Here is a 24,255-nt window from a genome sequence, read left to right as displayed (position 1 = left end):
ACAACAACGTACTCATTACACCCTGCGTATTGTGTTTGTGTTGTTTTGGATGTGTGAACAGACACCCTACCCCCCCCCCCCCCTCCCAAAAAAAAACACACACACACACACACACATATATATATATATATATATATATATATATATATATATATATATATATATATATAGAGAGAGAGAGAGAGAGAGAGAGAGAGAGAGAGAGCGGGGGGGAGGGAGGGAGAGAGAGGGGGGGGGGGTCTGACGACCAAAGATCCATCCTTTTAGTGCGTATGCACACCAAAACCGATCTTGCATTAAGCGCGAAATTCGTGTCCGAGTTCCTGCCCGGCACAAATTTTCGTCTGTTACCAATGATGCATTTTAAAGCCCAAATACAGCAAATGCCATTCAAAAATCTTTTGATAGTATTAAATTTTGTTTTATCCATTGGAAACTTGAAGTGTGGAGTTTTTGTGCCTGTCCTTGTTGTTTTTTTACTTAGATTGTGGTCTTGTGTTGTTCATAGAGAAGATGGTGTGAGCCAGTTGGTGACAATGCGATGTAGTGACTGTTTGTGGTGATCGTTTTCCAGTCCAGTGACTGCAGTTTCGAGTTTTTTGAAAATGCTTGTGTTTCTATAGGGCATTGAGTAGTGATCTGGTAGACGTGATATTTTAACCTGTCAAATCGAGACTGGTGACCCATATTTAGACAGGATAGTATATGTGCAGCAGTGCCTAGAAATAATCCGGATCCACAGACGTCTGAGGAAGTCTACAGAGCAATACGCCTCTTACGCACCACAAGGTGCTAAGATTTCGTGGCTCTGGTTGCTGCCATGAATGAGACCTCGCAAGATCCTATGGAAGCTACGTGGACAGGACAAGAAAGACCGTTTCAAGACTTGATTGGCAACAGATAAAGCAAGCTACGTGGACAGGACAAGAAAGACCGTTTCAAGACTTCATCGGCAACAGATAAAGCGATATTTGAACTATTTTTCAACGTAATCACCACCAGAATTGAGACAATTGTTATATCGTGGGATCAACTTTTGCATTCCTGTGTCATAGAAATCTGGCGCCATGGAATGGAACCAGCTTGTGACAGCCGTCTTCAGCTTTCCCTCGGAGTGAATATGCTGGCCAGAGGACAGGAATTTCTTGAGGTACAAGAAAACATGGAAATCGCTAGGAGCAAGACCAAGACTGTACAGTGGATCGTGAAACAGCTCCTAGCTGAACTCCTTCATAGTATCCAAATGAAGTTATATGGTTCCAGAGATCTTTCCAAGTCTCAAACACCTATGATGTAGTGAAACAGCTCCTAGCTGAACTCCTTCATAGTATCCAAATGAAGTTATATGGTTCCAGAGATCTTTCCAAGTCTCAAACACCTATGATGTATATATGCAGACTGAAGCGACGAATGAAAATTTGCACCTTCATAGTATCCAAATGAAGTTATATGGTTCCAGAGATCTTTCCAAGTCTCAAACACCTATGATGTATATATGCAGACTGAAGCGACGAATGAAAATTTGCACCTATGCATGAATTCGAATCCAGGTCTCCTGTTTAGTAGGCAGATGCGTTGACCACTACGCCACCCTGCCACAGTGGCTTTGCGCTGCTGCATGGACTACCATTGGCACACCTCCCTCCTCAGTCCAAATTCCCATTCACACCACAGTCCACTGAGTATTCCCCCTAAACTCCAACAGCATTGCAGAAGCTCTCCAGCTGTATTGGAATAGCACCTCAGCATCGAACGAAATGGGAGATCCTGCCTGAAACCCATGTATATTTGTTTTAATCCAAATGAAACTATGTGGTTCTAGAGACTTTTACAAGCCTCAAACATCTATGATGTACAGGGTAAGTCGCTAACTATTATCACCTAGAATAACTCCGAAAGTATGATACTAGCTGAAAAGTTTGTTGTACAAATGTCGCATGGGACAACGGGAGCCATAACATGACGTTGGTTTTTTGTTGCTAGATGGGGTCGCGTCAGAAATATAGGATCAACTTTGTTTTTTTTAAATGGGATGTTATAGTTTGATACTTATTTTCTGATAGCGGTTATCGAGACAAATCCAATGATGTGTAACAGTAAGGTCTTTGAAGGTCAATGAAGGTCAAAAAAGTGACATGAACATTTACAGAAGGTGTCGAAGTGATGGCTTCAAATGGTTCAAATGGCTCTGAGCACTATCCGACTTAACTTCTGAGGTCATCAGTCTCCTAGAACTTAGAACTGATTAAACCTAACTAACTTAAGGACAGCACAGACATCCACGCCCGAGGCAGGATTCGAACCTGCGACCGTAGCGGTCGCTCGGTTCCCGACTGTTGTGCCTAGAGCCGCACGGCCACTACGGCCGGCGTCGAAGTGATGGCCATTGGTATCAATGCAGTGCTGCAATCTTCTTATCATGGATTGAGTGGTATTCCTTATCACTTCTGCACTTATCTAAGCACATGTTCTGACAATTCTCTCCCATATATCGTGCAAGTAGTAAACATTCGCAGAATACGGCGTATCCATCTAACGTGCCATTGTCATGAAAACACCATTCGACGATTTTACAATACAACACTTATACGAACGGTAAGACTAGTATCGTCGAATCAAGGGAATGTGAATGATGTATTCCTCCGAAGTACAAGCCGATTTGCTTCTCATATACCGGGAACGCCAACGAAATTCAGTGAGAGCTAGAGACTTATAAGCTGAAAGATATCCTGAACGACTTTTTCACACTACACGTCGTACATTTAAATAGAAGTATGGGAACGACAAACTGAGAACAACTGGATCTTTAACGCATGGGAATCATATCCGGCAAAGGAAACTTACTAATGAGGAAACGGAAATTGGTACTCCTGCAACTGTGGTTCGAGATCCTTGTGTTAGTTCGTGTCAAATCGCAAGGGAATCTGGCATCAGCCAGAGTAGTGTTGCCCGTGTTCTGCATCGCCATAAATATCATCCTTACCGTATCTGTCTCCGCCAAGAATTAACTGGTACGGATTGTATGCATCGCACTGAATTCTGCCGATGGGCTCAACTTCGGATTCAGAGAGATGACACGTTTATTAATTTGATTTTATTTACTGACGAGGCTACATTCACTAACCACGGAAATGTTAATTTGCATAGCATTCATTATTGGGCAACTGAAAATCCGTGTCGGTTGCGGAAAGTTGCACACCGAAAACCGTGTTCTGTGAATGCATGTGCTTCGATAAGTGCAGACGTGATAAGGAATACCCCTCAATCCATGATAAGAAGGTTGCAGCACTGCATTGATACCAATAGTCATCACCTCGAACACCTGCTGTAAATGGACGTTTATGCCACCTTTTTGACCTTCGTTGACCTTCAAAGACCTTACTGTTACACATCATTGGATTCATCTCGATAGCCGCTATCAGAAAACAAGTGCCAAACTATAGCATCCCACTTTAAAAAAAGACAAAGTTGACCTTCATAACTCGGACGCGACCGCACGTAGCAACATAAAAGCAACGTCATATTATGGCCCCCGCTGTGCGATGCAACTTTTATCCCACAAACTTTTCAGCTCCTATCAAACTTTCGGAGTTGCTCTTGGTGGCAATAGCTAGTGACTCACCCTGTACACACACAGACTGAAGTGACGAATGAAAATTTGTGCCAAGGCCAGGATTCGAGCCCAGAGGCGTGCTAGGGCAGTCCATGAAGTTGTACAAAGCCGCTGTGACATAGTGGTTAGCGGATCTACCTCATGAGCAGGAGACACGGGTTTTAATCCCGGCCTGGCTACAAATTTTTGCTTCAGTCTGCATACATACATCCTTCAAAGTAGTTGTGTGGCGAGCAGTGTGTGGGCGAGCAGTGCAACGGATCGGCACATCTCCACTGGGGATTCTGTGCGTAGTGACACTGTCAGCGCCGCGCGGAATTAGCCGAGCAGTCTGAGGCGCTGCAGTCATGGACTGTGCGGCTGGTCCCGGCGGAGGTTCGAGTCCTCCCTTGGGCATGGGTGTGTGTGTTTGTCCTTAGGATAATTTAGGTTAAGTAGTGTGTAAGCTTAGGGACTGATGACCTTAGCAGTTAGGTCCCATAATATTTCACAGACATTTGAACATTTTGACACTATCAGCAACAAGTACCGAATGGTTGCTGAAATTCACAATGGTGGAGAGACGGTTGTCCATGATACACTGACAAATCACCTCCACAACGACGACATCAATGAGGGATGATCACCAACAGCCGTCTTCAGTGTAGACTCTTAGTCGACCTTAGGAAGACTGCCTCCGCCAAGGAAAACTGCCTCCGCCAGTGACTCTCGATCTGTTAGATTATAGTTTTCATCCCATACATATGAGACAGCTGGTGATGAATTTCGATGTGTTAAGAAACTTTATCTCAAATCGAAATCAGAGTCGGGGAAAGAAACAGTAAGAGTCACCATTTTTGGCCACTGTTACAGCAGTACTCACAACAGTCGAGCCTTATCTGGCCATCACATGATGTTACGTCGTAGCTCTGTCGCACATGCAATACATTTCTGGCTAAATACGGTTACCTAAAAAAAAACTTAATTTCTGGATAACCTTCCCAAACTCACTAGCTGATGAAAAGTATCCAGACTGTCCTGTGTAATCTGGCATTGACCACTGGATGTCATAAGGGGCAGATCCACGAACATAAAAAAAGAGGGAGTACTGTTTTGTTAGCAGGGAAGCAGCAGCAGAAGCAATCTTTCAGGAGAGCTCAATGACTTCTAACGGGGACCAGTCACTGGATGTCACCTGAATCACAAATCTATCAGGGACATTTCAAACCTTTGTAAAGTGCCCAAGTCGACCGTTGGGGATGTGTTTGTCAAACGGAAACGTGAGGGAACAACCAAGCTGAGCCAAAATCAGCCAAACCGGCGAGCACTGAGGAGGGTGATTGTAAGAAATCGCGTGAAATCAGCTGAAGGAATCACTTGTGAGATCCAAAGTTCTATCAGCACTCCAGCTAGCACAAAGACGGTACACAGACAATTAAAAAGACTGTGATACAATGCTCTTCTGTAGTGACTCGTGGTCGTGTAAAGAGCCACGCCATTGGACAGTGGATGGCTGCAAACGTTATACCCTGTGGCAAATCGACAGTAAGGTTTGGTTTTGGCGAATTCCTAGAAAACGGTACCTCTCAGCATGTGTAGTGTCATCGGACAGAGGAAGTGGTGTAATGGAATGGGGACGTATTTCGTACTTAAGGCATCGCCCCCCTTATCGCGCTTAAGAAAATGCAATACTCTTAACGATATGAAGACATTTTAGAACATTGTCAGCTGCGTACAATAGGGGAAGAGATTGGAGCCGATGATGCACCCTATCACAAAGCAGCGCCTGTGGGGCAGTGGTTTCTGAACAATAACATTCCTGGAATTGACTGATCAGCCCGAGTCCCGACCTGAATGGAACGCCTTTGGCATGAGTTCCAACCTCGACTTCGCTCCAGACCCTAGCGTCCAACATCTACCTTCTCTGTTTTCGACTGTTTAGGAAGAATGGGTTGCTGTTCGTCCACAGACGTTCAGACTCCTCATTGAAAGTGTCTGCAGCAGACTTTAAGCAACACTACTGGCCATTAAAATTGATACACCAAGAAGAAATGCAGATGATAAACGGGTATTCATTGGACAAATATATTACACTAGAACTGACATGTGATTACATTTTCACGCAATATGGGTGCATACATCCTGAGAAATCAGTACCCAGAACAACTATCTCTGGCCGTAATAACGGCCTTGATACGCCTGGGCATTGAGTCAAACAGAGCTTGGATGGCGTGTACAGATACAGCTGCCAATGCAGCTTCAACACGATACCACAGTTCATCAAGAGTAGTTACTGGCGTATTGTGACGAGCCAGTTGCTCGGCCACCATTGACCAGACGTTTTCAATTGGTGAGAGATCTGGAGAATGTGCTGGCCAGGGCAGCAGTCGAACATTTTCTGTATTAAGAAAGGCCCGTAGAGGACCTGCAACATGCGGTTGTGCATTATCCTACTGAAATGTAGGGTTTCGCAGGGATCGAATGAAGGGTAGAGCCACGGGTCGTAACACATCTGAAATGTAACGTCCACTGTTCAAAGTGCCGTCAATGCGATCAAGAGGTGACCGAGACGTGTAACCAACGGCACCCCATACCATCACGCCGAGTGATACGCCAGTATGGCGATGACGAATACACGCTTCCAATATGCGTTCATCGCGATGTCGCCAAACACGGATGCGACCATCATGATGCTGTAAACAGAACCTGGATTCATCCGAGAAAATGACGTTTTGCCATTCGTGCAGCCAGGTTCGTCGTTGAGTACACCATGCGTGTGTGCTTCAGTTTTCTTAGGTATCTCCACATTCGTTCCTTTTAATGTCTGTCAGGGCGCTGATGACCTCGATGTTGAGCGCCCATAAACCCCAACACACACACACACCAGTACACCATCGCAGGCGCTCCTGCCCGTGATGCATCGTCGAGGGTGACCGCAGCCATAGTCTCCAGCCATAGTCCATGCTGCTGCAAACCTCGTCGAATTGTTCGTGCAGATTTTTGTTGTCTTGCAAACGTCCCCATCTGTTGACTCAGGGATCGAGACGTGGCTGCACGATCCGTTACAGCCATGCGGATAAGATGCCTGTCATCTCGACTGCTAGTAATACGAGGCCGTTGGGATCCAGCACAGCGTTCCGTATTACCCTCTTGAACCCACCGATTCCACATTCTGCTAACGGTCATTGGGTCTCGACCAACGCGAGCAGCAATTTCGATAGGCTACAATTCGACCTTTATCAAAGTCGGAAACCTGATGGTACGCATTTCTCCTCCTTACACGAGGCATCACAACAACGTCTCACAAGGCAACGTCGGTCAACTGCTGTTTGTGTATGAGAAATCGGTTGGAAACTTTCCTTATGTCAGCACGTTGTAGCTGTCGCCACCGGCGCCAACCTTGTGTGAATGCTCTGAAAAGCTAATCATTTGTATATCACAGCATCTTCTTGCTGTCGGTTAAATTTCGCATCTGTAGCACGTCATCTTCGTGGTGTAGTAATGTTAATGGCCAGTAGTGTATTACAAAGCAGCGAGTGGGTATATCACATATTAATGATTACTATAAGGTGTCTGGATGCTTATGAATGTATTTTAGACTGTATTTGTTTTATTGGTATCCCAGTTTAGAAGTTGACATAAAGCTGTGTTATCAATATTGTACCTTATTTCAGTATTGCATTGCTTGAGTCGTGAACCCATTGTTGATGAGAACGCGCACAGTTACACTGCTGGGGAGCGATCAGCAGCGCTTATGTAGACGTGTGAACGTTTAGACGTTTGTTGTTGTGGTCTTCAGTCCGAAGATCCAGCTCTCCAAGCTACTCTATCCTGTGCAAGCTTCTTCTTCTCAGAGTAACTACTGTAACGTGCATCCCTCTGAATCTGCTTACTGTATTCATCTCGCGGTCTCCCTCTACGATTTTTACGCCACATGCTTCCCTCCAGTACCAAATTGGTGATCCTTTTATGTCTCAGAATGTGTCCCACTAATCGACCTCTTCTTTCGGTCAGGTTGTACCACAAATTTCTCTTCTCAGCAATTCCATTCAGTACCTCCTCATTAGTTATGCGACCCACCCCGAGATGTGGCGCCTTATATCGTTCCTGTCTAGAGCCTGTTTCTCAGAAGAATGACTCATGCGTGCACAGCGACATATGGTCTGAAGTGGGTTCAGCCGAGTACGTAGTTCTAATTTTCATCCACCAGAGACCAGTAGTGCACAGAGACATTCAAGAAACAGGTCAAGAGAATGTTTTTGCGAATTGTTCTGTTTAGTTCTTGAAGGCTTTTTTCTTTATTTATGTTTATACACTTTTGTATATGCTTTTAATAGTGTGAATAATGCTTGAATGTGGTCTAAAGTTATGTAGATCATTTTTCTACTCATAAACGCTGCACGAATTAGTGTGAGAAAATTTTTTTTAAGACAGTGTGAATGCACACAATGGGGAACTTTGTAACATAATACGAGGGCTATTCGGAAAGTGAGGAACGATTGCTCATGAAATGGAAACCACTGTGAAAATCCCACAAGGCTTTTCACAGACGTTTTCGGCAGTGTCTCCAGTATGCCCGTCGATCGCATCAAGACGCTCTTTTCAGTCGTGAGCGCACTGTGAGCGAGTAAAGGTGCCTAGAACAACGATGTCTCCCGCCAAGGAGGAGTGCCCGCTCAGAGGCTTCGCCTTAATGGATGCAGCCCACCTGACACAACTGCCACGCACTTCCTACTTCACGGCAATTCCCAGCCACACTCTGCAGGGGCAGTGAAGACGCTCCTGCAGCCTTTTCGATGGGAAGTGTTCGATCACTCATAACACAGCCCTGATTGGCTCGTCCTGAGCATCATCTCTGTTCACATGAAACGCTGGATACGAAGACAACACTTGGGCGCAGGCTACGCGCTATGGACCAGTGTAGAGAATTATCGGAGAGCACAGGCGGCTGCCTTCTATGACGATGGTGTTGGAGATTTGGTATAACGCTCCGAGAAATGACTAAGTCGGAGCGGCGACTATGTAGAGGAGTACCTGGAAGGTGTAGCTAAAAGTGCAAAGAAAACAGTTTTGATTTTCACTCTGGTTTCCAATTCGCGACCGATCGTTCCTTACTTTCCGAACAACCCTCGTATGTTAAATCAGTTTATGATAAAAGACAAGATAATTCGAGTGCATATGAAAACAGTTTAATAACATGAAGTATAAACAAACTATCAGAATGTTAAATAGTTATTTCGGGAAAAAGTACAGTACGAGAGTGTGTAATTTGTTGATTTTTTAGTCATGGAAAGCCCGACTAACGCGGGAAAATAACGTTTTTCCATTGGCCTTAGAGAAAAATGACCAGTCATAACGGAGTATTCTTCGCTAGTCTTTTCTCTTGGAGGTATAGAATGCTTACAACAATCCAAAAGTAGTCGGTGGCCAGCCTTTCAACGGTACAGTCGTGTGCAGCATGAGCTCCGAAGGAAGTTGCCGCTTTTAGTTGTGCTACATGCCTCAAAAGTGATTTAAAGTGAAGGCATATTTATCCCGGTGTGTTTTATTAGAAAGTACGGATTTTTAAGTAATTTTGTGTATGAGAAAAGACAGTAATTCGGCGTGGCATATTGAGCAGATCGGTGACTAAAAACTTGAGTGCATTAGACACCGATAAACTTAATAGTATGGCAAGAATTTTCATTTAAGAACAATCCGCGTTTTGTAGTTGTTCCGATTTCGGGAAATATGTTACCATAAACTTTCTAACGTGAATGAAAGGGTTTGTGCATGAATGTGTTAGCATTAGCACGGGCTTGGCAATGAACGTGTAATTCTTGACCTCAGAATATACCGAGGTTTGGCAGTATTTTCACCATTCATTCAAAACTGAGACCTTTTCCCGATTCTTAGAATAGTGCAGCCTGATGCTTGGCAATGAACGTGTAATTCTTGACCTCAGAATATACCGAGGTTTGGCAGTATTTTCACCATTCATTCAAAACTGAGACCTTTTCCCGATTCTTAGAATAGTGCAGCCTGATGCGAGTTGCAGTACGGTAGGTTTCTGCTCGGCTTTCCTGCCGGCGATCTGCTGCAACGAGTTCACAGGTAGGTGCAGGTAAAAGGAAGAAAGGAACAGCGCCGCCGCAACCCATCTAATCTTCAGCATTCTTCTGTAGCACCACATTCCAAAAGCTTCTATTCTCTTCTTATCTAAACTATTTATCGGCCATGTTTCACTTCCATACATGGATACAATCCACATAAATACTTTCAGGAAGGACTTCGTGACACTTAAATCTATACGTCAACAAATATCTCTTCTTCAGAAACGTTTTTCTTGCCATTGCCAATCTGCATTTTATATCCTCCCTACTTCGGCCGTCATCAGTTATTCTGCTTCCCAAATAGCAAAACTCATCTACTACTTTAAGTGTCTTATTTCCTAATCTAATTCCCTCAGCATCACCTGATTTAATTCGACTACATTCCATTATCCTCGTGTCGCTTTTGTTGATATTCATCTTATATCCTCCTTTCAAGACACTGTCCATTCCGTTCTACTGCTCTTTCAAGTACTTTGCTGTCTCTAGCAAAATTGCAATGTCATCGCCAAACGTCAAAGTTTTTATTTGTTCTCCCTGGACTTAAATTGCTACCCCAAATTTTTCTTTACTGATTTCTCAATATATAGATTGAATAGCATCGGGAACAGGCTACAACCATGTCTCACTCCCTTCTCAATCACTGCTTCCCTTTCGTGCCCCTCGACTCTTTATAACTGCCCCCTGGTTTCTGTACAAATTGTAAATAGTTTTTGCTCCCTGTATTTTACCCCTGCCACATTTAGAATTTAAATGAGAATATTCCAGGCGACATTGTCAAAAGCTTTCTTTAAGTCTACAAATGCTATAAACGTTGGTTTGCCTTTCCTTAACCTAACTTCTGTGAGAAGTCGTAGGGTCAGTATTGCCTCGCATGTTCCTACTTTTTTCCGGAATCCAAATTGGTCTTCCCCGAATTCGGCTTCTACGACTTTTTCTGTCTTTCTGTAGATGAACTGTGTTGGTATTTCGCAGCCGTTATAACCCTGGTGCCTCTCCAGCTAATTAGACTTTTCTATACGACCGTGTACCTAAAGTCCCAAATCTGCGGGGAAAAGGCATCTACTCCGAAGAATAATGTAAAACCTAGAGAAGTAGATGAAGTTATAGCCGAATCACCACTGCTCAGTATTTTAGCAATGACGATTAGAAACTAAGTTCGGTTAGCTTTATATATATATATATATATATATAATTACGTAAACTAGTTTTTTATTTAATAGTAGTTAGTGGAAAATTTGGAAGAAAGATTTTCAAAGTATACCATTAATGAAATAACCAACGGCCACCAGTTCCTTACCGGAATAAGAATAATTAAACTGAAAGTGAACTTCATACTCGTAAGCAATCTTACGTAAGAATATTTATTGGCGTCATGACGTAGGAACTGTACCTAAGGCACACTTTCAAGTACTTCACACAACACATGTCACATTAGTCAGCTATTAACCAAATAGCAAACACATACGACATATCATATTAGTTTTCAAAGACCAATTAAAGTGCGATTGTTTACTGGCTGTAGACAGAAACGTTTTGCTACGTTACTCACCGTAATACTGACTGTCGTAATTGTAGCAAGCAGAAAGATTGTTTGAATTTAGCAGTTACTTTGATATTTCTTTGTAGTAAAAGTTAAAAATTATGCCACATGCTACAAATTAGAACTGTGCTTTGACTATGAAATTCAACGCCCAAGTTGTGCAAAGTTTTACAACCAATTTTTAAGTAACTTTCTCCATTTTTAGCAAATGAATTAATACTGGCTTTTGCATCATTCTATTTTTGACATTATTCATACTACAACCAAAGATTTCATTGTTACGTAATTGTCCAAAAGTTGGAAAAATTGTTTTGATAATCTAATAAATTAATAGTCACTTCATATTCGGTTCATTTTATGATTATCTCGGTTCATACAAAGTGATAGGATGGAGACTACTTGGATGGAAAACTATTTACGTGACAATATGCACGAAAACAATGTTAATTAAGCAATAAAATTCCAGCTACGCTGGTCAGTCTACCACACTTCTAGTTATAAAAGCCTAGATCTTACTTCACTTCACCATGGCGTTGGTTTGTCGAGTGGCTTCATTTACCACTAAATAGGGCACAGGTTGATCTTCTTGCCATACCATAGCCAATAACAAGTGCCCACTGTACTCCTGATATGTGAATTACTCTTGCTGCATTTGTACTGAGCCCAATAAATGCCATAGCTTGCCCATATTAAACATCCGCTAAAACAACTAATTCAGTTTTCACTGCTCCGCACTTCGGAAACAGACTTTTTGTCTCCGCAGTTTTGCATAGCCACACCGGGGAATACACACAACCAACGACACCAATCGTCTCCTCGCAACTCCCAACTGCTACTACTTTTGTGGGGCTCGCACGCCCAGCGATAATGCATTTACAATTTATTACGGTCTTTGACAATAGTTTTTCCCTGAGTAGGCCAGCGTATCTACTTATAAAATGTTAATGTTCCATGCGTATTCTCTTTCTTAAATAACTAATGGCATTTATAACTTGATAACATATTTACAAGAATAATATTCAGTACAACTAATAAAGCAAACTTCGCAAAACACGTAGAAATTTTATGATCATCCACAGAGTTGTGTTACACCGTGACTTATTAAACTGATAGTTCGGTAATTTTCACACCTGTCAGCATCTGCTTTCGTTGTTGTTGTGGTCTTCAGTCCAGAGACTGGTTTGATGCAGCTGTCCATGCTACTCTATCCTATGCAAGCTTTTTCATCTCCCAGCACCTACTGCAGCTTACATCCTTCTGATTCTGCTTAGTGTATTCATATCTTGGTCTCCCTCTACGATTTTTACCCTCCACGCTGCCCTCCAATACTAAATTGGTGATCCCTTGATGCCTCAGAACATGTCCTACCAACTGATCCCTTCTTCTTGTGAAGTTGTGCCACCAACTCCTCTTCTCCCCAATCCCATTCAATACCTCCTCATTAGTTATGTGATCTACCCATCTAATCTTCAGCATTCTCCCGTAGCACCACATTTCGAGAGCTTCTATTCTCTTCTTGTCGAAACTATTTATCGTCCGTGTTTCACTTCCATACATGGCAACACTCCATACAAATACTTTCAGAAACGACTTCCTGACACTTAAATCTATACTCGATGTTAACAAATTTCTCTTCTTCAGAAACGCTTTCCTTGCCATTGCCAGTCTACATTTTATATCACCGAGCGAGGTGGCGCAGTGGTTAGCACACTGGACTCGCATTCGGGAGGACGATGGTTCAATCCCGTCTCCGGCCATCCTGATTTAGGTTTTCCGTGATTTCCCTAAATCGTTTCAGGCGAATGCCGAGATGGTTCCTTTGAAAGGGCACGGCCGATTTCCTTCCCAATCATTCCCTAACCCGAGCTTCCGCTCCGTCTCTAATGACCTCGTTGTCGATGGGACGTTAAACACTAACCACCACCACCACCACCATTTTATATCCTCTCTAATTCGACCATCATCAGTTATTTTGCTTCCCAAATAGCAAAACTCATTTACTACTTTAAGTGTCTCATTTCCTAATCTAATTCCCTCAGCATCACCCGACTTAATTCGATTACATTCCATTATCCTCGTTTTGTTTCTGTTGATGTTCATCTTACACCCTCCTTTCAAGACACTGTCCATTCCGTTCAACTGCTCTTCCAAGTCCTTTGCTGTCTCTGACAGAATTACAGTGTCATCGGCGAACCTCAAAGTTTTTATTTCTTCTCCATGGATTTTAATACCTACTCCGAACTTTTCTTTCGTTTCCTTTATTGCTTGTTCAATATACAGATTTAATAGCATCGGGGAGAGGCTACAAACCTGTCTCACTCCCTTCCCAACCACTACTTCCCTTTCATATCCCTCGACTCTTATAACTGCCATCTGGTTTCTATACAAATTGTAAATAGCCTTTCGCTCCCTGTATTTTACCCCTGCCACCTTCAGAATTTGAAAGAGTATTCCAGTCAACATTGTCAAAAGCTTTCTCTAAGTCTACAAATGCTAGAAACGTAGATTTACCTTTCCTTTATCTTTCTTCTAAGATAAGTCGTAGGGTCAGTATTGCCTCACGTGTTCCAGTGTTTCTACGGAATCCAAACTGATCTTCCCCGAGGTCGGCTTCCACCAGTTTTTCCATTCGTCTGTAAAGAATTCGCGTTAGTATTTTGTAGCTGTGACTTATTAAACTGATAGTTCGGTAATTTTCACATGTATCAACACTTGCTTTCTTTCGGATTGGAATTATTATATTCTTCTTGAAATCAGAGGGAATTTCACCTGTCTCATACATCTTGCTCTCCAGATGGTAGAGTTTTGTCAGGACTGGCTCTCGCAAGGCCATCAGTAGTTCTAATGGAATGTTGTCTACTCCCGGGGCCTTGTTTCGACTCAGGTCTTTCAGTGCTCTGTCAAATTTTTCACGCATTATCATATCTCCCTTCTCATCTTCCTCTACGTCCTCTTCCATTTTCATAATATTGCCCTCAAGTGCATCTCCCTTGTATAGAACCACTATATACTCCTTCCACCTTTCTGCTTTCCCTTGTTTGCTTAGGACTGGTTTTCCATCTGAGCTCTTGACATTCATACAGGTGGTTTAGACGCTACATTCTGCAATTGCCTCTGAAAAACTTTAACAACAGTCGCAGCCGTGCGCGCTTGTCCTGTTGCAACGCTAGCAGCTCAATCGACGAATGGTATGACAGCCTAGAGAGCAGTGAACTATCCAGAAAAACAGGCTGCATGGTGGGTAAAACCCGACCGTTCTAATGAGCTGTGGAGGGTAACCACTGTGGCTGAACTGACTGAAGAAAATACGAAACGAAGGAAAATTAAACCAAACCAGTGACAGAGTAACCAGTCACATGGTTTTAAAGACAAAAATTACACGAGTTGGTGAGTGAAGACGCCCCCTCACTGCGAGATTTACTTTACAAGCTACCAAATGTTAAAATGTTTTGGACATAAGACTATCTACAAAAATTTACATCTCACTAACGCCCTTAAGCAATTCATGCAAACGTTGTGTCGATGGTTAGGGCTCAGTGAGCACTATCCAGCTGTTCTAATAGATTTTCTGTGAGATACGTGAAAAAGTATTTCCTAATAAATAAGACATGATACGGCAGTGAAGGGAATGGCAGCGTTAGTAAACAGAGGTAATTAGAGATGTGTAAGTGTAATTAGTTCAAATGTTCAATGTTTAATAGTGGTATAACAGGGAAATAGCGTCCATATGAGCAAAAACACTATTTATGAGAATACCATTAAAGCTGCTCGCGAGCAGCACTGCAAAACTGATGAAACTTCCGTCCAAATTCATGTGTAATACTTATGTACGACGTTAAACTTTTAGTTTATACATGTATTCGGAAGTCGAATGTACACGAGCTTGACTCACGTCAGTAACGGCGACCATTTTCGCACAGCGGACTAGGATTTCAGCAGACTGACTGGATTACGCATATGCTGAGGACGTATTGCGAATGGAAGTCGCCACGTGTGTGTAGCCGAAATAATGGACTTGCAAAAATTTCTCGTATGACAATAGCGAAGAACTTTGAAACATTTTCAGCTTGTGCTGACTTACAAAAATTCGCGCCACGTGGACTGGCGTGGGACTAGTAAATATTTAGGGAGTGTCGATTGCAATGAGTCTGAAACATTTTTCAGTACGAGGACTCTGAATAATTTCGCATTAGGCGACTTACTCTAAACGTCTATGAACTGTTCTGTAGTTCACTTCGATGGTGATCTACAACTGAAAATATCGTTAGTTCGCGATTACGGAACTTCAACTTAGACGTGTGCTGGAGCACTTTAAATATATTTCGTTGATTTTCCTAAGGTTAAGCGAACATTTGATGCTGGTTGACTTGCTCAGGATCCTGACAAATATTATTTTAATAGTAAACTGTTGTGAAATGTGTAAAAGGATATTTAGTTTAATTTTCCTGCAGTAAATTCAATCTGTGGAAAGTGAGAAGTGAACATTATTTCTCCGCAGATACTTGCCTGCGTATTCATTAAACGTGTGACTGATTTCATTTGGGTTAATGCGACAGATTAGTTGATTGGTCCCTGCACAGTGTAACACTCCGGTTTAATCTTACTGTCTTATCCCTCTCGATCGGGATCTGATAGCAGCCCAAATAGATATTAATTAATGTGACTGTGTGCCTAATGGGGCTGGCAATCGGATTGGACTGCTACGGAGTTGTTACATTCCATTTTGTCCTTCTCAAATGCTGTAATAATGTACTGTTTGGTGGCAAGAAGAACAACAAACACAGCTTCACTAAACAAAACCTATATTCTTATCAAAAACCACAAAGATAAGGAGACAGCCACTGCCTTCGTCAATACACTGTTAATAACAGCTAATCTCAGCACAGGCCTCTTCGTTATTTATTATCGTCACACGTAATTTCAATCACTGTAATCCAACACTGCAATCCAACACTGCATCCAAATAATGCCGGCGCGGTAGACGCGGAATCTCAATAACGGCACATAAATATCACTGAATCACTCTTTTAATTATACTTTCTCACTTTCCCGTATAATACTAACACAAAGGGGTTGAACCGCGGCGATGGCCACTCCCTTTGTCGGTAATTTCTATCAATTGCTGGCTTCTGCTCAGCTCTGCCCGCCTCGCGGGAACCTACAACACGCACTGACTTGACTCAACTCTCGCTCTCGCGACCCGGCACACTAATCGATAGTTGCCCTGTCGACCTGTGTGAGTGCAAACCTAGTAGTAAGGGCCTGCGGACCCCTTACATCCCCGCCCTCGAAAACTTCTTTAGAGCCGCAGGCGAAAAAGAATCGGCAAGGGAATGAAACATTGCTACATTTGAACAAACACACAGTGTAAATAATTAATGAAATTACAATTCATCAAATAATCCCTCGACTCCGGTAGTGGGCTGCCTCCACAATAATTTTTACAAAAGGTTATACATCTCATAAACATGGAATTGTCCAAATTACAATTTTTATATCAACCAGCAATAGTCCTCTCTAGTCCAATATTGAATGAAACACACAACATATACACCCAAAAATTATTACTTAAACACAGGACATATGAATTACTATACTACAAATTAGTTATAACAGGTTTTATACTCATTCTTAGATGGTCTTCGACATGAAATATGCAATTCTAATTGTAATACATCACAAAACACAATGTAAATAAACCTTTCCCTCTTTCAAATGTCCATTTTACAGCTAATGTCCTGAATATATCTTAGCAGGCTTATTCGGGTCCTGGTAGCCCTCACTCTTGACCGGACCTCACCTGGAGTGTCATTCAGTTTTTCGGTTCCTCCGCCTCTTCCTCTGTAATCAGACGAATGATTAAAATGAATCCTTGCGTCATTACTTCCCTCTCGGTTTCGATCATTAGCTTGATTGTGTCCCTGTGATCGAACAGATTCCAACTGTTCCAGTATCTCCATCAAGGCCTCCCTATTTTTAATTAGGCTCCCAGATACAGTTTCTTGCATCTTCTGATTCAGTCTTCTTTTTATCGCAGATATCATTACGTCATCACTCAGGGGTTGTTCCAAGGTCTCGTTCAATTCCCACAAATGCTCAGCAAACTCTTTCGACGTTCCTCTCCATGTAGTAAGTGACTTGCGGTGTAGTAGGTCCTCAAGTGCTGCACATTGATGACCTTTGGACCAGTAGTTTTTCAAGAATCCTCCTTCAAACTGATCATAATTAGTAGTCCCTTTCTTCTTCTTGATTTCACAAGTGAAGGCCTCACCTTCTATTGCAACCCACTGGTTATCTTCTCCTCATTGCACGGCTACAGCATTTCTCAGATGGACAGGCAATGGGTTTTGCTTATCTCCCATCTCCTTAACCGCATCGTTGCATTGTTTCTGCATCTGCGTCACCTCGGTGATCCTTTCTCCCAATTCAGTTTTAGTTTCTTCAACATCGTCTTCTATCTTCTTTGTTAACTATCCTTCCATCTTCTCCACGTCTTCCTGGACCTGGTCTATATTTTTCTGTAGCTTACTCTCTCTCTCGTCGACGTTCATCTTCAGTCATTTTGGTAACTCCTGCATTTCCTTCTTCAGATTACATTCCATCTTTGTGTACGATGCTCTGATTTCTTGTGCTATAGTTTCTTGCAAATCTTCCTTTAATGATTTGCGAAATATTTCTTCCCTTTCTCTAGCTTCTTGTGCACTCTTCTCTAACGACGCGTTAGTTTCTTGTAAACGTTTCTCTAACGATTCTCTTGTTTCTTGTGAATACTTCTCTAACGATGCGTTAGTTTCTTGTAAATGCGTCTCTAACGATTCTCTTATTTCTTGTGAATTCTTCTCTAACGCTTCTCGGGATATTCTTCCCTCTTCTCTGGTTTCTTGTAAATCTTCCTTTAACGATGCGCTAGTCTTCTTTATCAAGTCTACCAACATCGACCATCTATCGGCATCCTCTGAAACTGGCTTATTTCTCGTCGTTTGTCGCGGTGTCTCGGGATAACTAGTTGAATGTGCTAATGAGCTATCTAATGACAATCCACAATCACTGATTCCTGAATCATCTCTGTCCTCCTGTCCTATCCCTTTCCTTTCAACTACTGCCTCACAAACCTGCTTATCTTCAGTAGACATGTTTGTTTACTTTTAACGCACAGGTAAGTAATATACACTCCTGGAAATGGAAAAAAGAACACATTGACACCGGTGTGTCAGACCCACCATACTTGCTCCAGACACTGCGAGAGGGCTGTACAAGCAATGATCACACGCACGGCACAGCGGACACACCAGGAACCGCGGTGTTGGCCGTCGAATGGCGCTAGCTGCGCAGCATTTATGCACCGCCGCCGTCAGTGTCAGCCAGTTTGCCGTGGCATACGGAGCTCCATCGCAGTCTTTAACACTGGTAGCATGCCGCGACAGTGTGGACGTGAACCGTATGTGCAGTTGACGGACTTTGAGCGAGGGCGTATAGTGGGCATGCGGGAGGCCGGGTGGACGTACCGCCGAATTGCTCAACACGTGGGGCGTGAGGTCTCCACAGTACATCGATGTTGTCGCCAGTGGTCGGCGGAAGGTTCACGTGCCCATCGACCTTGGACCGGACCGCAGCGACACACGGATGCACGCCAAGACCGTAGGATCCTACGCAGTGCCGTAGGGGACCGCACCGCCACTTCCTAGCAAATTAGGGACACTGTTGCTCCTGGGGTATCGGCGAGGACCATTCGCAACCGTCTCCAAGAAGCTGGGCTACGGTCCCGCACACCGTTAGGCCGTCTTCCGCTCACGCCCCAACATCGTGCAGCCCGCCTCCAGTGGTGTCGCGACAGGCGTGAATGGAGGGACGAATGGAGACGTGTCGTCTTCAGCGATGAGAGTCGCTTCTGCCTTGGTGCCAATGATGGTCGTATGCGTGTTTGGCGCCGTGCAGGTGAGCGCCACAATCAGGACTGCATACGACCGAGGCACACAGGGCCAACACCCGGCATCATGGTGTGGGGAGCGATCTCCTACACTGGCCGTACACCACTGGTGATCGTGGAGGGGACACTGAATAGTGCACGGTACATCCAAACCGTCATCGAACCAATCGTTCTACCATTCGTAGACCGGCAAGGGAACTTGCTGTTCCAACAGGACAATGCACATCTGCATGTATCCCGTGCCACCCAACGTGCTCTAGAAGGTGTAAGTCAACTACCCTGGCCAGCAAGATCTCCGGATCTGTCCCCCATTGAGCATGTTTGGGACTGGATGAAGCGTCGTCTCACGCGGTCTGCACGTCCAGCACGAACGCTGGTCCAACTGAGGCGCCAGGTGGAAATGGCATGGCAAGCCGTTCCACAGGACTACATCCAGCATCTCTACGATCGTCTCCATGGGAGAATAGCAGCCTGCATTGCTGCGAAAGGTGGATATACACTGTACTAGTGCCGACATTGTGCATGCTCTGTTGCCTGTGTCTATGTGCCTGTGGTTCTGTCAGTGTGATCATGTGATGTATCTGACCCCAGGAATGTGTCAATAAAGTTTCCCCTTCCTGGGACAATGAATTCACGGTGTTCTTATTTCAATTTCCAGGAGTGTAGAATAACCTCTAGTAACCCAAAACACTCCTAATTACCATGAAACTAATCAAACAGTACCTGAAGTATTATTCAATTAATCCCTAAATTGATACAATATGCAAGAGCATCGAACACAACAACTCTCAAAAACCTAACAATTTCCAATAACAACTTCCACATACACAGTTTATGCAAAAATGTTTTAAACAAGATATTCACAACACTCATAAAATCTATAAATGTAAAATCCCCAAAAACAATGAGCATATCTGTATAATTACCATTTAGACAGTGCAGTGTGCATAAATAAGTATGCTATATTTCAAAGTATGCTTCGCAAATTTTTCGGAAATTACTACAATTGGGCACTTGTCCTAATGTGAATATCAGTTAAAAATTGTTTATTTATCGCGAAGACTGCACACCGCAATTTAATGTTATGTCAACCAGTCGTCTTCACTCACCAACTGACGTTACCGCGAGTCGCGATGATTTGACGTTTGAGGTGGGCGTGGCGCTGTACTGCCGCTGGAGCTGCGTGAGGTTGCGCTGCTGTTGCAAGCCGTCGTAGTTCTCCGTCGGCCGCTCCGTGGCGCTGCAGGCGGGCGTAGTTTGTATTTTTGCCACTAGGTGCCGGGACTGCGCTCGGTGTCTCGAAGTCGCGTCGCTCAGCCGGCCGCTCCGTGGTGGGATGTCGTGTGAAATCACCTTGCGGATCGAAGCTCTTTGGTGCAACTACTACACGGGTCTGCGTGACGTCACTCAATAATTGCGTCGCCACAATACATTGTCGTCCGCATAGCAGTTTATGGGTCCACACGAAGCTGTCCGATTTTCACTATTCAAAAAGCAATTCCAGTCAAAATATTATCACTAAACCCTTCTTTCAAAACTTTCGTGACGAATTCTTGGCTCGTTTTGCTATTTTACTGTTCACACGTGTCTTTCTTTGGCGTTCACTTTTCACAGTTTTTCGCGCGTATTTATGCATTTGCACATTATGACACAGTTTATTGATACTATTGTTCTATTTAATATGGCAAGAAAAAACAGTTTAGTCACAATCGTAAGATATTATTACTTCGTATTGTTCAAAAATGCACTGTTCCTTGTCGCGATTTTACAGTTCCTACTCTGTCTTGATCCAAATTGAAAAAACACTTTCTTGCGTTAAGCAAGGTAAAATTATCTATTGTTCTTTACTACTCGTCCGAAAATTGCACTAGTCCTTTCACGGTAAGCCAAGGGTGTAACACTCCGGTTTAATCTTACTGTCTTATCCCACTCAATCGGGATCTGATAGCAGCCCAAATAGATATTAATTAATGTGACCGTGTGCCTAATGGGGCTGGCAATCGGATTGGACTGCTACGGAGTTGTTACATTCCATTTTGTCCTTCTCAAATGCTGTAATAATGTACTGTTTGGTGGCAAGAAGAACAACAAACACAGCTTCACTAAACAAAACCTATATTCTTATCAAAAACCACAAAGATAAGGAGACAGCCACTGCCTTCGTCAATACACTGTTAATAACGGCTAATCTCAGCACAGGCCTCTTCGTTATTTATTATCGTCACACGTAATTTCAATCACTGTAATCCAACACTGCAATCCAACACTGCATCCAAATAATGCCGGCGCGGTAGACGCGGAATCTCAATAACGGCACATAAATATCACTGAATCACTCTTTTAATTACACTTTCTCACTTTCCCGTATAATACTAACACAAAGGGGTTGAACCGCGGCGATGGCCACTCCCTTTGTCGGTAATTTCTATCAATTGCTGGCTTCTGCTCAGCTCTGCCCGCCTCGCGGGAACCTACAACACGCACTGACTTGACTCAACTCTCGCTCTCGCGACCCGACACACTAATCGATAGTTGCCCTGTCGACCTGTGTGAGTGCAAACCTAGTAGTAAGGGCCTGCGGACCCCTTACAACAGTCACGTAGACAGTGTTTTAAAACCCAACCAGCCATTAGGAAGTCCCATGTTGAGTGTTTTTCTTGCATTATTCAGTTTTTTTATTTGTGCAGATGCACATGGGGACTCTCGCGGTGACCTCTAGTGGAAACAACAGTGGTCAACTTCACAATTAGTTATTTATTTTTCCAATGCCAAGTAGGAAGAACTGTGAACATTGCATTAATATTTTAACAAGATTATCCACAAATTTGCACCGTTTTCGTCGAAACATCCACGGACAGGGCAAACAATTACAGAGATAATGTGTGCATTTAGAGATCGCTCTGAAAAGTCTCCACCTCTTAAAGCAAGGTTGCTTGATTGGGAAGAACGTTTTCTCGTATCAGACAGAGTCAAAAACAGGCCGTGTCGAGGACGTTAGAGAAAGGGAGAGGAAACATGTGCAATTGACACAGAATCAACTGCGCAGTCTCCAATGGAATCCATCAGCAAAATATAGCTGAACTCCAAATATCCAGGTCAACAATGCATGACAACATCAAAAAATACTTGAAAAGGAAACGCTTTAGTCTGATCCTTCAGAATGAAATGACTGACAACAACGTGGAACAATGGTCTCCGACCTGCCGTACTTTGTTGCCACGATTTCCAAATGCCGTGTCTCGCTCAATACTGTGTTTTTTCTGACGATGTGCGGTGTATCGCAGTTCTCACACGAAGAATCTAGTTTTCTAGACTAAGGAAAATTCCCATTATGTGTAAAAAAGTGGAAGGGAACTCACCACAAGCTGTGATATGAACTGGGGTGTAATCACGATGTCTGTTCGGAACATATTTTTAGAGGATAACAGTGACACACATGCAGAGCTTCCAAATGTATGGTTTTCATATGTAAATACGTCAGTGCACAACACACCGTTTTGACACAGGGATACAGGCAGACAATGCACACCACCATAGGTCCAAAAAGTTCCGAGACCGGTTTTATTCCTGGCGTATAAGCGACGTTAGCATAGCAACCATTAATAACTGTAAACAACAGATGTGCATTTGTTCTGTTAGTTGTGAGCAGGCAATTTTATGTAGTGGAGATGTGACTGTATTGTATCAACTTTGTGTCACAGATCACAATGGAGCAACATTCGTAAATCTTTTCCATAATGTTTTGAAGAAGAGAAAAGTGTGTGTAAAGTTTGTCCCACACACCTTGATTCCCAGACAAACAACGAAGCGTGCAGGCCTGCCGCGACTTGATTGAAATGGAAAATGCGGGCAGTAAGTTCTTTTCTTGAAAAATTACCGTAGGCGACGAGACATGGTGTTATCAATAAGAACCTACCACAAAACGATAAAGTGAGGAAATTCACATGAAGTGTAAACGATTTTGATCTCGTAACCGACGTTCAGGCTAATGTGACGTGTAAGTTGAACAACATTCCAAAGAAGGACTTCTCTGACAGGTACAACCATAACCGACCTAGAGCTGTTGTTAAAAAACTAGCCTTGTATTCTCGAGAACGGATGTTCTGATCCCCATCTAGGCATCTTTGTTCATGTTTACTGTGATCTCCTTAAATTACTTCAGTGAACTGTCAGGGTAGTTCCTCCAGAATGCCACAGCATGCCCTAGCCTTGTCAAACTAAATTTATGAGCACATACTGGCTACTTCTATGTATCTCGTTTTTTTATTCTTAATCGAGTTGGAGTTAACCCATGTATCCTTTTTCGTCACAACATACTTGGGTTTGAGAATATGTTTGGTTCCAGCCCATTTGCTTGTGTATATTTCTTCATAATCCTAACACTAACTTAAAGCAGTAATTTTATGTTCAGTGTCAACCAAACGCACCAGCCAGCACGATATCAGAGGTGATTTGCCCTTACTACCAACACTATTAGTAGTTCAGCAGCTACTATTGCAGGCCCGTAACGGGCATCAAATTATTTTATGGCCCTGCTAGCTACTTTAAGGAATGCTGTTTATCCGAAAACTGAATGTAAACTACCAACGACCAATTTTGTAAAGTTGGGAACAGATTATATTAAGGCCGTAGTCCTTTTTGAAAATTTAAAAAATCTTTTTTTTATTTTTGTCGTAAAATATTCTCTGGGAAGTATACTTTTTTGTAGTGTTCATCCTAAGTTCGTTAGTTACTCAATTATCGAGTTACAATGCGATACGTGAAAAAGTGTTTCCGAAACCATTCACAGCGGGAAAGAAATAGTCGGCAATTAATTTCAACGACGGCCTAACAGGCATGACAGAAATTATGAACGTGCTCTAACTTTAGATCGAACCAGCTTGTCACAATTTCTGCACAGAAGCGGACGAAAAGCGTATCCAGCGAGCAGAGCAGCAGATGACAGAAGCTGCCAAAGAGTCCCATAGGACCACTGTGGCCACGAAGAAGATGGAGGAAGACCTCGTTTTAGATCTGGAAGGATTTCTGTATGGTCAAAGGATCGCTGAGTAGGGGTATGTTTAACTTAACTACAAACAATGTAACCCAAATCTTTAAATGCGTT

This window comes from Schistocerca americana, chromosome 8, assembly GCF_021461395.2.
Source record: "Schistocerca americana isolate TAMUIC-IGC-003095 chromosome 8, iqSchAmer2.1, whole genome shotgun sequence".
Classification (NCBI taxonomy): Eukaryota; Metazoa; Arthropoda; class Insecta; order Orthoptera; family Acrididae; genus Schistocerca; species Schistocerca americana.
This window is presented reverse-complemented; position numbering follows the sequence as displayed.